This window comes from Hippoglossus stenolepis, chromosome 14 (assembly GCF_022539355.2).
Source record: "Hippoglossus stenolepis isolate QCI-W04-F060 chromosome 14, HSTE1.2, whole genome shotgun sequence".
In the NCBI taxonomy this organism is placed as follows: Eukaryota; Metazoa; Chordata; class Actinopteri; order Pleuronectiformes; family Pleuronectidae; genus Hippoglossus; species Hippoglossus stenolepis.
In genome coordinates, this window is record NC_061496.1 from 25,325,192 (window position 1) to 25,340,034 (window position 14,843).

General features: G+C 40.6%; 1 protein-coding gene across 2 annotated transcripts in view; it reads left to right on the forward strand.

The window, feature by feature from the left end:
• Positions 1-14,843, forward strand: part of LOC118120774 (F-box-like/WD repeat-containing protein TBL1XR1) — a 38,998-nt gene that overhangs the window by 12,213 nt on the left and 11,942 nt on the right. The window contains exon 2 of one of the 2 annotated variants that reach the window (XM_035176034.2): positions 2,022-2,087. The gene's annotated coding sequence lies outside the window, so the exon portion shown is untranslated. Of the gene's footprint in view, positions 1-2,021; positions 2,088-10,358; positions 10,558-14,843 lie in introns of those variants that run through there. The other variant, XM_035176036.2, reaches the window with a different exon arrangement.

The window sequence follows — 14,843 nt, forward strand, 5'->3', positions numbered from 1 at the left end:
AATCAGCAAGTCTCCAAGATGCAGGCACAGCATATGTTGGGTGTTAGAAAAACATGTAAGAAGGAGCGGCAGGCAGGTGGGTGCTGTAACAGCAAGAGAACTGTCATTTCTGGCCATAGCTAACAAATGCCTATGTATTTAACAAATATTTGGGCTCGACGTCTGCACCTAATGTAACAAATAATAAATGTAAATAATGAAAACACAATCATCATTTTTATTGATATTATGTCAATGTTAAATTTTGTGAAATTAGTAAAGCTTGTGTATCAGTAACCTTTGAAATTTACAGCACATTTTAACATTACCGCGATAATACTGATAATGGTGATAACATTTCCCTCCTGTTTTATCTCTAACGACGGGTAGACTCTGTAGCCAATTCTTCGGATTTTACCTGCAGGTCATGTCTAAAAACGACTATAAGAGCATTCAGTTTTCATGTAGTGCTGGCTTACATTTGCAGCTTTTTTTAACTTTGACTTCAAAGCATAATTTAGGGATTATTTTACATGTGGTGACACTTGTCTACAAATGCTGTCATACCAAAAAGCTGTGTGTATGTACTGTATGTGAATGTGTGTGTGTGTGTGTGTGTGTGTGTGTGTGTGTGTGCCTGTGTGTGTGCCTGTGCGTGTGTGTGAGAGAGAGACCCATTAGCTCTAGTTGCATGCAGATATGACATCATTCTGACTTAAGATTTCAGGTCAACTGTTTACATGGAATGTAATTAAATACAGTCGGTGTAAAAATATGCATTTAATTGGAAATCTTCAAGCTGTTTTTAATTTGTGCAGCTCGACTGTTTATCTTGGCTTTGTGGCCTTTTTGGTGAACTTGTGTGAAAAGGTGATTATTTCTTATTTTACTACCATCCAAGGGACCAATGGTTCATCTGGAGCTGTTACCAGTTCAACTTGGAAGCCACCACTTTCTGGAAATAAAGAAACCTATCTTAATTAAATCATTTATGGGGTAAAGTTTTGAACTACCAGTTTACACTACCCTTTTGCAAAGATTTCATTTTGTTTGGGACTATTTCTTCTGATTGAGGTGTTTTTCAATGGTGCACTTTTATTTAGTTTGGGCTTTGAAACTAATGATTATTGGAACATTAGTATAACAGATTTACTTTGAAGAGACCACAGCCAGCATTGTTTACATTTGTTTGCCAGCGAGCAGCCTTTTTCTGTGTGTTTTGCTGGGATATTGCTGCAGTCATTAAAATGTTACCACCACTCTCAGTAAGCGATTCAGCAGGGATGTGTATTAAGTGTTTCATACATGTATATGGCTATGGCTGTTGCAGACTGTTTGTGCTCTGGTTTTAATTCTTTGGTGTATAAAATGTGTCAAAATAGTAAACAATTCAACAATTCACAATCTCTTCTAACGCCTAAGTTGATGCTAAAAAGCCTTGTTTTACTAATAGCGCAAAACCTCAATTAATTTAGTTTTCTATCACACAAGACACAAGACTTGAATTGATTTAGTAGCTTTAATTCCATTCCAAGACTCCTCATGGATGTGCCAGCAGAGCACCAGATACACTTGAAATAGGGATAATCTAAAAACATTGCTCCATAGCAAAACTAGAAGACAAAAATAAATAATCTGAAGACATTGCAAAAGCTTCTCCTGCACAATTCATCGCGTCCCATAAAGGAAAATGCACCCAAGTTCAAAGAAATTGAAAGCTGTCTGATATGTTTTAATAGTATGGACAGAGCTCTGTTCAAGCACTGTATAAACACAAAGTCCACAGTTACATGAAGTTCTGTGTAATCATAAATAATTGATATTGTTTACGCTCATGAATAAACCTTGCAGTTCCCTTCGGAGTCCTGTAATAAATGATGTGTCCACAGGTTATGATCAGGTAAAATGTGTTCTTCTGTGACCCCGGATTTTAGGTGAAGCAGGGTTACTGTTTTTCAAAAAAACTTTATTGTCAGTTTTATTGTGTCTCATATAATATTTCAGAGACCTCTAACTGAGTGTTGGATCTTTTTTTGTTGCAGGTTCTGAGCCCATGGTACAAGGCCCTGACTGATCAGACTGGTGGTGCATACATACATACTACTGTGGTGAGTGATCTACAGCCAGCTGGGGCTGTGAAATATTGTTGTCTGAGCTCAGACAGGAAAATTCCTCAAAAGACAAGGCAACTTGGGAATTGTAGTTTGTCATTTCACTATAAAAGCTCTTGAATAACTTGACATTAGCCCCTAAATAACCCATGTGAAGATTGATTAGTTACACGTGTCCGGGGAAGGACAGAACAATGTCCTACATTCCAAGATGTCAAGAAGGTGACGTAGATTAGCAACTGTTGTACAACTTAAACCATTTATTGTTTGGTCAACTAAATTTCTTAGAGCCAAGTTGAAATATTCAGATGTTTTGTCAATAAGTCCAAAACCCAAGTATACATGGTTTAATATACAGAAAAACTGTTTATATTCACAGTTGGGTTGTTGGAAAAAAGGGTCAGTTGACATGGAATTATTGAATATTTTTTAGATTGAATAATCGATTAATTGACTAAATGTTTAATCTCTGCACTCGTAATTTCACATATTTCCATACTTATGCACCTTGCTACAGGAGCTGTTCCAGATTGGTTCATGTTCTCCTCACTAATGAACAGCTTGCAACTCATTTGTCAACCAGATTTAAAGCCTCCTTCTGTGGTTGTTCTTGTTGGATTGCTGTGTTCAAATTTACCAAATTAATTGGACCAAGGGGGCAAACAAACTAGAGTCTGATTTGACCGGACTAAACATTATAGATTTAAAAATGCCGGAGGCTGATTGACAGTCTCTGTAACACAGAGTAGCTTTGTTAGTGCCACTGCTTCCCCACACTCTGACCACATTTCCTGTAAACCCTGGTGCCCTCTGCCTCACTTCCCCCTCCTCAGTGTCTTTTATTCAGGGAGAACAAACATATTGGAAGTGAGTTTATTTTCACTCTTTTAGCTACCCGTGTTTTCCTCAAAGCTTTGACAGCTCCAGTTGGATTTCCAGTGGAAGAACTCTGCTGTCTTCCTGTTTTGTACTGTTTCACACTACTGCAGATTTCCTGTGAACTCTGCCCCAGCAGCACGCAATGCTAAATGCGGGATAGGATGCATAGAAGCCATCGGTCTCCTTGGTGATGCTCATGTTTGTTTACGTTTGTATACCCGAGGACATTCTGCCTGACTCACTGACGCTGTTCATTTGGTTCTCCGGTTGAACCAAGAAGCTTTGCTGTGACGACTACGCTACTGCTGTCACCCTTTTTTGGCAGCTAGCTGTTTTAATGTCAGGTCAGCCTCATTGGAGGGCTTTGTTTTCATCACGCTCTGCGTGCTTATTTCATTCATGCTGAAATATTTCAGCACTGCAGTTCTTAGTCATCTAGCGTATGTGTTGTTTACATAAATAGCCTATAAGCACTCATGCATAGTTCCCATTTTAAATCAGAAAATGTAGTGGTTTTGTATGTAGCACAGGAAATGGTTTTCTATTGCGATACTAACATGGAACAGATGACGAGGTTTATTTGGTGAAAATGAACAGTGATGTCAGAGCAGCATATTGCTCTCATAAATGTCTGTGTTGTTGTGTGATTTTTATTGTGTTGTTTTTGTGCTGAGGATAGCATGTAGCTCAACTTGCTACTGGGTAGCTGTATTCCGAGCAATTACTGAGTCTGAGTCAGAGCTGTTAAAGCCAACAACACACCCATTTTGTTTGTGCCCTACAGAAACCTTTCACGACCAACTTTGTCTTTAATTTCACACTAAGCCATGCGTTGTTACGCAAGTGTAAAATGTTTTTCATGGGAGTGAGACAGAATGATAGAAATGTCAGAATACCATCACAGAGTTTTGATTTACTGGCTGCTGGTTTTAGGAGAGAGTCAGCAGGGTGTCACTTACCCACTTTGTGAAGAGTCTTAAGAAAACATGACTTCTGACTCTTGGAGGTGTTCTGTATTTTTATTGATGCAGTAGTATGGAACAATGAGTTGCTCCCACAAGGCTGTTGTATGAAACAAGAGAAGAAAGATGTCTTTGTTTTAAAATGATTCAGCCCACAGTGTTGATTCAGTGCAGCAGTTTGCCTAGAAATTAGCTTGTATGTTACGCCTCTTCATTCTCCTAAAGGAAGCCAAAACCTCCACACCTCAGTGAGCTTGTCCCTGCTTCACCCTCAAGTTCAAATCCAATTTTTTTTCTCCGAAAGAGAAATAGAATTGTAGAGGAATGAAGAGAGAGAAGGTGATAATTAAATGCACATACGGCTTAGGTAATTTAGGTTTAGTAACAGACATGCAATAAAACAATCCCTGGATACCATGTAAATGGTGGATAAAATGAATCTGCGATAAGGCCTGGTCAAGCTAGTATGTAAAGAGGTGAAATTCATTCCAATGGAATAGAAGCAATGCCGGCTCTTTCTCATGGGAGAGAAGTTAACCTGCATTTTCTCATTTTTGGCTTCAGGTGTCAATAAAGTGAAAAATGGTTTGCAGACAGTTAAGAGGCAGCTGGTCAAAAATAAGAAATAACTGGGAGAGCTGCTACTTCGGCTAGCCAGCATGCTAGCATTTAGCTTGTAGTTTTACAGCCAACCCTGTGAGTAGTGTTCACCATGTCACCAACCCCCTACCACCACATATTTCTAAAAGATGTGCTAATACGTTCAGCTGGTGTGACTTGGCCTCTGAGTCTGAGCTAATGTTATCAGTCTAGCCCTGTTTTATACTAGTACATACAATCAGGACTCAACTATGCAGTCTGTTACGTAGCTGCCTTTTTGTTAATTTTCTTCGATGCTGGACAGACAATCAGAGGAGGAGAGATGGACATCAGAGGAGCCAAGAAATTGGCCAGCAAAGTTAAGATAAAATGTATGACTTCGATGGACAGCAAAATGTAACGATGGCAAAGAGCTTGGGACTAAGTAAAAAAGTTTAAAAGATAAGATACTCCTTTATTAGTTTGACTCCCACAATGGGGACATTTGCTGTATTGCAGCAGCAAATGGGATAAAAGTAATAATTAGATATGCAATCAACATGCAATATTTAGAAATATGAAAATAGCAATAGTAAATAGAGTGTAAAGAGCATAAATAAGAGAGCAATTGCAAAAACATAAAAATATTGGAATTACAACGATTCAATCCCTCTATTTGTTAATACCCCCTGCTTAAACTCTACACACTTGGATTCTATGTGCCAACGTGTTTTTTAAATGAATTTCTTGTACCTGAATCACAACATTTGGAACACAATAGACAAATCTATCAGCCGGGCAAAAAAAAAAGTCTATTTTTGTTCTGCTCTCATTAAAAGTAGTGTCTTGCGCTGGCGGGTCAGTGGGTGCTTACAGGGGTAATAGAGATCACCACATCTTATTTTAACCCAAGACTACAGCCTTGCTCACCTCTACCCCCAGCTGTCAATAAATTGGCTCATCCCGTTTGTATATCGCTGCAGTCTGTCACTGGAAATAGTTGTTTGTCTGGTTCTTGCATGTAGGTAAAGGTATGTGGAATAACATCTTTCTACACTAGAACCACTCAAAACAACAGAAAAACCACAAGGTGTTAAAAATCACCAAAAACATGTAAAAGCCATCTCTGAAATTTATAATTCGTGTCACACTAATGTTAATGTAATTTACAACAAGGCTTTGGTAAATCTTGTTTTTTAATTTGTATCATCATTCTTGAGTTTTTAGACGGAGTTAATATCTTGATGACATCATTGATTCAAACCTTTAATAGGAGTTTTTAGCTCTGATGTTTCTGATGTAACTTAGTGTAGTTTTTGGGTCGTTCTCAAAAAATTGTGTTTGACCATAGACACATCTCACTGCATGTCCACTTGCCACCTGTTGTGCTAAAATCAAAGTGATGCTCGGCACTATTGTGAGAGCTGCAGATCGAGCGGTAACCATGACATGTTTCTGGTACATGCATATCAGACTTAACCTTCTTAAGAGATCCTTAAAGTGATTGGGATTCTGACTTAGACGAGGTCTCTTCTAATCCAAGCCAGCACGGTAATTCTCGGTGAGATAACCAACGCTGAATCAGTGATCGTCAATGACCAGCTCCGTTCAGGTGGACACGGAGTGCCCACAGCAGGTTTAACTGGCCGTCAAGCGAGGCTAGCTGGCAAGGCCGACATGCTACCATCTGTCATGACATACAGCTAGCCTCGCTGACCTCACATGGCCTATGTGAGGCAGAGCGAGGCTTGCCATTGCAATCTGCCACTCCACGAGTCCAGTATGCCGAGCACTGGAGAGGGGGAGGGGTGAGCCTCATGCAGAGAGTGGTTCACTGCTGTTGTCATTGCTCCCTAAACAACTGCAATGCAGAATTTATGAAGGCCCTGACTCAAGCTTACAGAACTGTCATTTCATGTTTAAGCTTATCTTTGTAACTCTAAAACTTTTTTATTTTGCCTATTAATCTGAGTTTGAGTTTCGATTGGAAGTAACTAAAAAAAATCAATATTTATGTTAAAAGTATTAATCATTTGGTTCCTCAGTTGTAGAATCAAGGTAATTTTCAATGCTTGATGGCCTGAGCAGCAGTATTGAGTCGGCTAACGGTAGCTTAGTTAGTTACGTTTAATACCAACACCTGGGACCCACATGACCCACAATGGAACTCAACTTCCATGAGATTGTCTGAACTTGGTCAAATTGTTAATCTATCATTGTCAATACAAAAAAAAAATGAACAAAGAAGTTGTGCATACATCATGAACACATCAAAAACAAATATTAGTTAAGTTACCATGAACAAACCTAGCAACAGAAAAGGAGTAACTTGCTTTGATAGACAGCAGAGCATAATTGGTCAAATTCATTAACCCTTACAACAATGTGTTGGAATAAAAATCTGCTGATGTTAGCTGATGTGCCAAGTCATTGCTACTATTATCAGCCTCCCGACTGTGGGAGATGCAAATAAGCAGATGAGCTCTGCACAGAAAGTGGTCACAACAAACTTGAAGCGGAAGCAAAACCCAAGCTAAGCCCACCCACACTTTTTCTGCAGTGTTAGTGATCTAACAGAGAAGGAAATTTGAGTGTTAAGTGGATGAGAGCAGCTTTATTTTTGGTTTGTACAACCGTTCTTGCGTCGGGCCCTTTTATTGTCAAAGTGATATTACCAGAAATGGAGGCTGGTTTGGAGAGGCTGCTGCTGCAGACAAAGTGAAGCACCTGTTAAAGAAATCCTGTCTGTCAAACAAGCTTTAAATTATTTAATATCATTAGCTTTCATGAAAAAAGTTCAATCATTTAAAAAAAATGCTAATTTTAAAGATACAATCAAAGTGATACCATATAATCCTTGACAATGTAATGATAATCTAATAACACGTTTTCATTTTTCCAATGCAACCTTGTCTGATTTACTTTCAATGTGATTATGTAATCCCATTACTGCCAAATCCTACCCATGGTTTACTGCAGGTTGAAAGTACAGCATCTCTGTCCCTTTTTTCACTGCACCTTTTTTCTGCCTATGGCAACATTATTAGTGAGAATCTTTTTTTCATTTGTGGCTCTATTGGGCAACAGGTGAATTTGATGCATTTAGGAGTGAAATGCTATGGAAAATAAGATTTTGTCCTGAATCATTCCACCCCCACTGCCTTGATTTATTTCTGCTGCTCGGAAAATACAGCCAAACTGTCAGCTCTCACAAATCCTTTCAGTGGGAATGAGCCCTATTTCCACCGGCAGAGGAGAACGAGAGCAGCAGACATCACAGCCTGGGCCTCCTTTATATATCCAATGCACGAGAGCCTTCAAAGAACATGGCATCTATATGGAAGATATCACAGACTGCAGGAGACAGGCACACTCATGATGCAGTGTGTGGGCTTCCTCCGTTTCATGGCATATACCTACCACTGTCGAAGATAAAGTGCTCATTTACAGTCAGCAGCGTCTTTTAATGCTTAAATATTTTTTATATAAAATTTTCATTCACATAAAACCAATACATAGCTTCATTGAAGTATTGGAACCTTGTTCAAAAATATATGCTCCTTGAGAAGCATGTACAGTACTTCTATTATTTATATTTGGCGGAGCTTGACTAGTACTGATACCAATGAATAATTGAGGCGGATACTTACGGTATAATCACATTGCAAGTACATCAGTAGTGTTTGAGTTTAAAAAACATTGTCCAATTCTCCTTTCCTAAATGTAAATGCACGGGCAACACTTTTGACAATAATTCTTGAAATATGGACCCAAATGGCAACTAAAACAATATTGAGCATTTCTAGAAATCCAAACGCAGAACAATTGATCAGAATAGGAAACGAGCTGCACCACTGAGCTGTCATCATTATGCATACTCAAAAAAAATGCATACAGCTATGGACTGTCAGTGCTGGATGCTTCAACTTTCAACACAGAGATCCTTTTTAAAAAACAGCTTCATACAGAGAGAGCAGACACTAGCAATATATACATTTCATTACATTCATTCACCTGCTGTTTGTGCTTCGACCAAACGCCTGCTAAACAGCAGACTGCTGGTTAGCTATCAGGAGCAACTCAGCAGGCAGGGAACGAGTGAAGCAAAGAATCCACTGACAAACAGTTAACACTCGTGTGTCCAGAGTGCAAGTCATTGTTCAAAGAGTTTTTACAGTCTTACACAGGCAGATAAACTCACTACGAGTAGTGTCAGGTATGTAAAGTATGTGATGTAACTGTTCGTGTTGCTCTTAACATTTTAAACATTAAACATGAAGAAGTAATGCCTTAACTAAACAAAATGAATTTTCACTGGATCCATCGAGAGAGCACCGTTTAGTATTTAGCAGTGGCTACTTTGTTTAAATGCATGTGTATGTGTGTGTGTGTGCGTGTGTGTTTGTTTGTTGCCCTCCAGGCTACTTGAGAGAAGTGTTGAATGAGCACAGCCCCCAGTTCAAACAGACATTTGTAGTGGTACATTTTTTGTATTTACAAAGTGCTTTTCTAATCTTAACAGCCACTCAAAGCTCAAGTCACATTCACCCATTCATGCAGCACCTTTTCTATCACACATCATTCACACTGATGGAACAGCGGTCAGGGGCAATCTTCGGTTCCATGTCTTGCCCAAGGCATGGGGACCGAAGGGGATCAAACCACCGACCTTCTGGTTAATGGACGACCCGCCTGAGCTGTAGCCGTCTGTTGTTAGTGTGCACAGTTAAATTCCGAGAGCTGCAGTTCTAAATGTAAAGCATGTCGAAAACAAGCAGCCCTCGTCCTCCTCCCTTCAAAGAAAACAGCTGTGTTGCCTGCATGTAGACTTAAATGTCTGCACGTACATCATCACTTCACCTCTTTGGGTGGGCTTAAGCTAATGAATTATAAATGCCTGCTGGTAACCCAAGACAAATATGCTTTACTTCATATTGATATTGATTTCATATTGTGAGGCACAGACCCCCCCTTCTCTTCCAATATGTTTTCACTCTGGCTCTCTCAGGCTACATCCATACTAATACAGTTTTATTTTGAAAACTCCGGGGCGGCGTTATAGTCAGGGCGGGTAGAAACTGTGATGTTTGGAAACAATGACGTAGACACTCACAACTGCTTGGTGATTGTTTGTTGTGAGTCACAATGTAGCCTCTGCAGATTCGTGAGGCTTCTATCACATTACCAATCTCTAGAAGAAAACAACTGGCATTAGCCTTGGCTACCAGTGTAGAACACAACGTGGATTATCAATTACCAGCGTTGGTGATACTGTTGTCTTTGCTAACAGCTGTTATGCAGTTAAATTCCTACAATAACAATGATACAATTGCCTGCATTTGAGGAAGACGAGCCCAGTATACGTGAGTGATACGTGTTTTCAGGCATGTTAGTATGGACAGGGATTAATACTGATATGGAGCCAAAACGCTCGTATGGACAGATAGTTTTTGTTTGAAAATGCCATTTCAAACAAAAACGAGGTTGTATGGATGTTGCCTCAGCAGGTTCTGTGCTGCATGGCTGTCATTGTCATGTCCTGATTGTCTTTTGGTGTCCCTCCATCCTCCCCCCCCATCTCTTTGAGCCGTGACTTGATTTAAGATGTACAGTATGGGCCCAGTTTGCCACTGGCAGCAGTCAGAGGCAAACTGGGGAGGGAGGGAGGGAGAGAGAGAGAGAGAGAGAGAGAGAGAGAGAGAGAGAGAGAGAGAGAGAGAGAGAGAGAGAGAGGCAAAGCAGAGACAGAGATTCCCTTCTTCTCTACCATCCTCCCATCCCCCATCTCCCTCTTTTTTCTCCCACACTGTCAACACAGAGGATCCTGGCTGCAGCCGGTGGCTCCACAGCGCCACTGCAGTGGCATGGTGGTGGAGGGGAAGTGCACGTCACTGTTTACAAACACGTGGTCCTCCCCAGGCTCTGCTGCTGTCAGATGGGATTTAAACAGAGGGTATCAGTGATCTGTGACTCAACAGTCTGCAGGTTTTCATTTCAACCAAACACAACATCGGAGCCTCCTATGCTGTTTGAAGTGTGTTATTCAGGTCAGCGTTTGTGTTTGCTTCAAATTAATTCCTGCATGTTCTGCAGCCTTAATATGCTCAGTACCCACCATCATAGATCATAAAATAAAAAACTACAGAAATGTACTTCAACTCATGTCCAGATTAAAATCTAGAGTGATGCCGTATGTCTTAGATTTATCCATACATTCTATCTTAAGACTGGTCTGGTCAGCAGACAACCCCATAATAGCAATGAACACCCTGGAAATGTGACTGTATATTTTAATTGTCAAAAACATATGCAACCAGAACTCTGGAAACTGCTGTTATATCACCCAAAAAACTACAAACAATTGGTTTGGAAGTATTTAAGGGCTTTATTTTATTTTGTCTGTAATGGAAGCTCGAATTCAGTTAAATAAGATTTTGCTTAGGCTGAGGATGAACGCAATGGGCCTAAAAGCTGTGTGGTTTCAGCTGCTTTAAATACAGTGTGTGATTGTACATTGAATCAAGTTATTTAACCCTGAAATAATCTATCGACACATTATTGTAGTATCACTGCGTATCAGGCCTTCATTCCTTTGAGCTGGTTAACTGGATGGATGGAGTGAGTGACTGTCAGTTTGAATGAGAGCTAGCACCTTGTTCTGTCTCCTTGTAGTTTTCTTGCGTAGTAACAATTTACCCAGGTCATTAAAAAACCTGTAAGAAACAAAACATAATGTAGTTAAATATATCATCATAACCGATTACCTTAGAGCTGCAATGCACTGTATAACAGTGTACAGGTGTGTATTGTTTCTGACACTATTTGTTTCTGTAGAGGAGTGACAAGAAACATTAAGATGTGAGCATTGTGGCCATTTAAGTCTCTTTTAATCAACCTGCTCGGAACATATTCTTCGGCAGTTCTTTCTGCCTCACTGTTATACATTCGACAGAGTGCAGGGGTGTGGCGTGTTTTAAAGTTAGCAGGCAGCTGAACTGTTGTATTATGGAACCGCTGTAAATTGGAAGTGAAAGCAGCCCGGCAGCTGCTTATGATTTAATAATAGGCCTAATTTAGAGTACAGTATGTCTGCAATGCCAGGGCAGGACTAATGGCTCATGTCAGCATGACAGAATGTTGCTAGTTAGCACCGGGCAACGCACCTCAATCACAATTACAAACACTTGTAGCAGTGTTTGTAATTGTGATTAAGCTAAAAATCGCCATGCGAGGTGGTTTGCATTGTGTGTGGACCTGCTGTAGATGTGACCCTCAGAACAGTCTGCTCGCTGACAGCCTCCTCTGTGGAAATCGTCTCTCACTCGAGACAGAAGGGTCCAGGCACAGATGAGTATCGCTGAGCTAACTAACCTCTTCTGCTGCTGTCTCGGCTACAGAGTTGTCTCGCGAGTCTTTGACAGATCCCAGAGCAGCTCAGCCATGGCAGATTTATTCTCCTGTGTAGGTGATGCAACTGGCTCGCCTGTTGTTGTTGTTGTCTTTGTCACTGTGGTTTGGCTAGAATATGCAGCATTAGCAAAAGAATTGTGAGTGGTCACAGGAGCAGCCACATTAGTCCGCTCTACCTTTAGACAGCGCCATGTTGTATTGTGTAGATGTATATCATGTTTGCTTTGTAGTAACCCGTTTCCCCTCAGGTTGACGTTAAAGATTAATCTCATCTCATCGTCTCTTCTAATTACCTGTGGAGAGTGTATAAGATGATAGTATCACTGTGTGAAATCCCCTCCTCCTCCTTCTCCTCCTCCTGTCTGGGTTTGATATTCTGCAGTGTTCAGGCTAAGGGTCATCTTAAATGTTTTCCCGTGCCAGACGACGAGAATCCTAACATCCTGGGAAATTAAATGTAACCTGGTGCTCACAGTAGCCAGGAGACTCTATTTCATCCACTTAAAAGCCATTAAATGCACAGAAAGCCTGCTTCTCCTGGGAGAGGGGGCTGCAGACATTGAGCTTCAGGCATTACATGGCTGATTATTCTCAGGGGAAATGGGCTTTGAGCTGCTCCTTGTTTGGAATCGGGTCCCCGGCTCTCCTAGAATTTTTAAAGTTGTATTACCTAATGCTTTTGGGGTTCACAAAACCACAGACAAGAGTAATGTTGAATCTTGATCCCCTGATCCCATGCAAGAAGTCAGTGTGTTGTGGAGTGCTTCCCAGATTTGTGCATGAAATGATGTTTACGTGGTCAGATGACCATTTTTCAGAGGCTGCTTATTAACACTAAATAAGTTCAGTGTTTAATGTTGTGGTTTCAACCAGGAAAACTTAAAATTGTCCAGTTCTGGCTTTACAACAACAATGAACTTGATGTCAATTATGGTCCATCTATTCCCCCACTCACAAAGGAGTTTCAACTTGCTGTTAACGTGAGATCCGTTTCTGTATATTAGATAATGACATCTGATCTCAGCACCATTGCTTTTACACCTGTTATGACTACATGTTGTTCTTATCTCGATTCTGCCTGCATGGTGAATGGATCTCAAGATGCCAGAGAGGTCGCTGGAGGTGGATTGGCTTGTCAGCCACATGTAGAACCAAGGGAAGCGATGCAAGACACTCCTCAGGGATCACTATGGCGTGCAGGGCTAAGCTTCTGTGACAGATGTTTGACAGCCAAAGTCTTCAATAGGCCGTTTTTTTGGTGGTGTTGTTAAAAAAGGCTCAAGTTACTTGCAGGTGTGCAAAGTGAAAACAGAAAGGGTTTTGTTGATGGGGATGTGTTGCTTCATACATTGACGGTATGATGAAATATGATCCAGGAAGAGAGTAATAAATCCATGAACATGCAACTTCATTAGAGCATTTAAAATTTAATCGATGGAGAGGTAACCGCAGACTGTGGTGTTCACATAACAAAGTAAACTACCGGGAATGTGCCTGCGTGTATTTCATCAGCCAACATAGCACCTTGCTGGGTGACGTTCCAATGTGTTGTGGCAAAAGTTGAGGCGCGCTGCTGATGTGGCCCTGATGTGCAGCCTGATCAGATAAAACAGAGTCATTAGAGACGTTTGGTAGTAGTAGTGCTATCTCAGTTAATGCCTGGTTTACAAAATTTTTGCCTGATTTTTTATTTGCCGAAACTTCAGATTGGAGCCAAATCTGTGATTGATAGTCTAAATATCTAGAAAACTTCAATCCAGGCATGCTTGAGATGTTAGGAAAAGGTGGAGTTAGGCGACTGGTTAAGTTGTTGGACAGTTGTTTTTTGTTTTAAGAATGTGGTCCGACTGTACAGATTGTTTTTGCTCCTGGCTGAGATCCAATCACAATGCGGTGTAGAAGTGGTTTGGTCAATCCAGACAACTGACGGCAGTGTGTTTTTATACTTTTACATATATCATCCATGTTGGGACTACATGTCAACAATCAACTGTTATTATCCAACTATCAACTAAGGCCCCGTACACACCTGGTATTAACATGTGGTTTTTGTGATCCGATCACAAGGGGACAGCTCTGAGTACTGGCGTGAACGCACTCACATCAGACAGCGATCCGATCACGCCAGACCACATTCGGAGGTGGTCTGGGCCACATTCTATAGCAGTGTGAATGAAAATGCTTCCTGGGCCACATATGAAGAACCGCCTATACTCAGCTAACGTCCTCTGACCCGCTGCAGTTTCACTAAGAATCAAACATATATTTTCTCTTCTGGTTGATTTGTTTGTAACCACCGCCACCATATCAACACTAATCACCACATAATGATCGATACTTTAATTTCCTTAAATTGGTAAAATCTTTCTTCACTCCTGACTCGTCTCTCTACCTCTCTTTCGCTCACCCACACACGCACACACAGACACACACACACAGTGACATCGGACACATCTGTAAACTCAGACTGGCTCAAAGCGCCATTGTTTGTCTTAACTAACACAGATGACATATGTGTTAATATACATGTAGATCAGGGAAGTGAGATCCGATCACAAGTGGTCACAGGAGACACATTCAGGACGCACTTTAACGCTGGGAGTGAACACACATACTTAGCGCTGGCCACTTGTGATCGGATCTCTGAGGGACGGATGTTAATACCAGGTGTGTACAGGGCCTAACTGATCATTCTGTCTCACCGAGCTGCCTTAAATATTCATTCTGAAAACACCTCTAACCCCCTTATCCTATACAAGTTGTATATTCAATCAGAGCTGGGTAATATAATAAATATCAATTATTATCACAATATAATGTTATGCAATATGACTAAGTCCAATATATATCATTATAATGCTTATGCATTGTGTAAGCACTGTGAGGAGGTACAACACAAAATGGAACGACATCAGATTTGAAA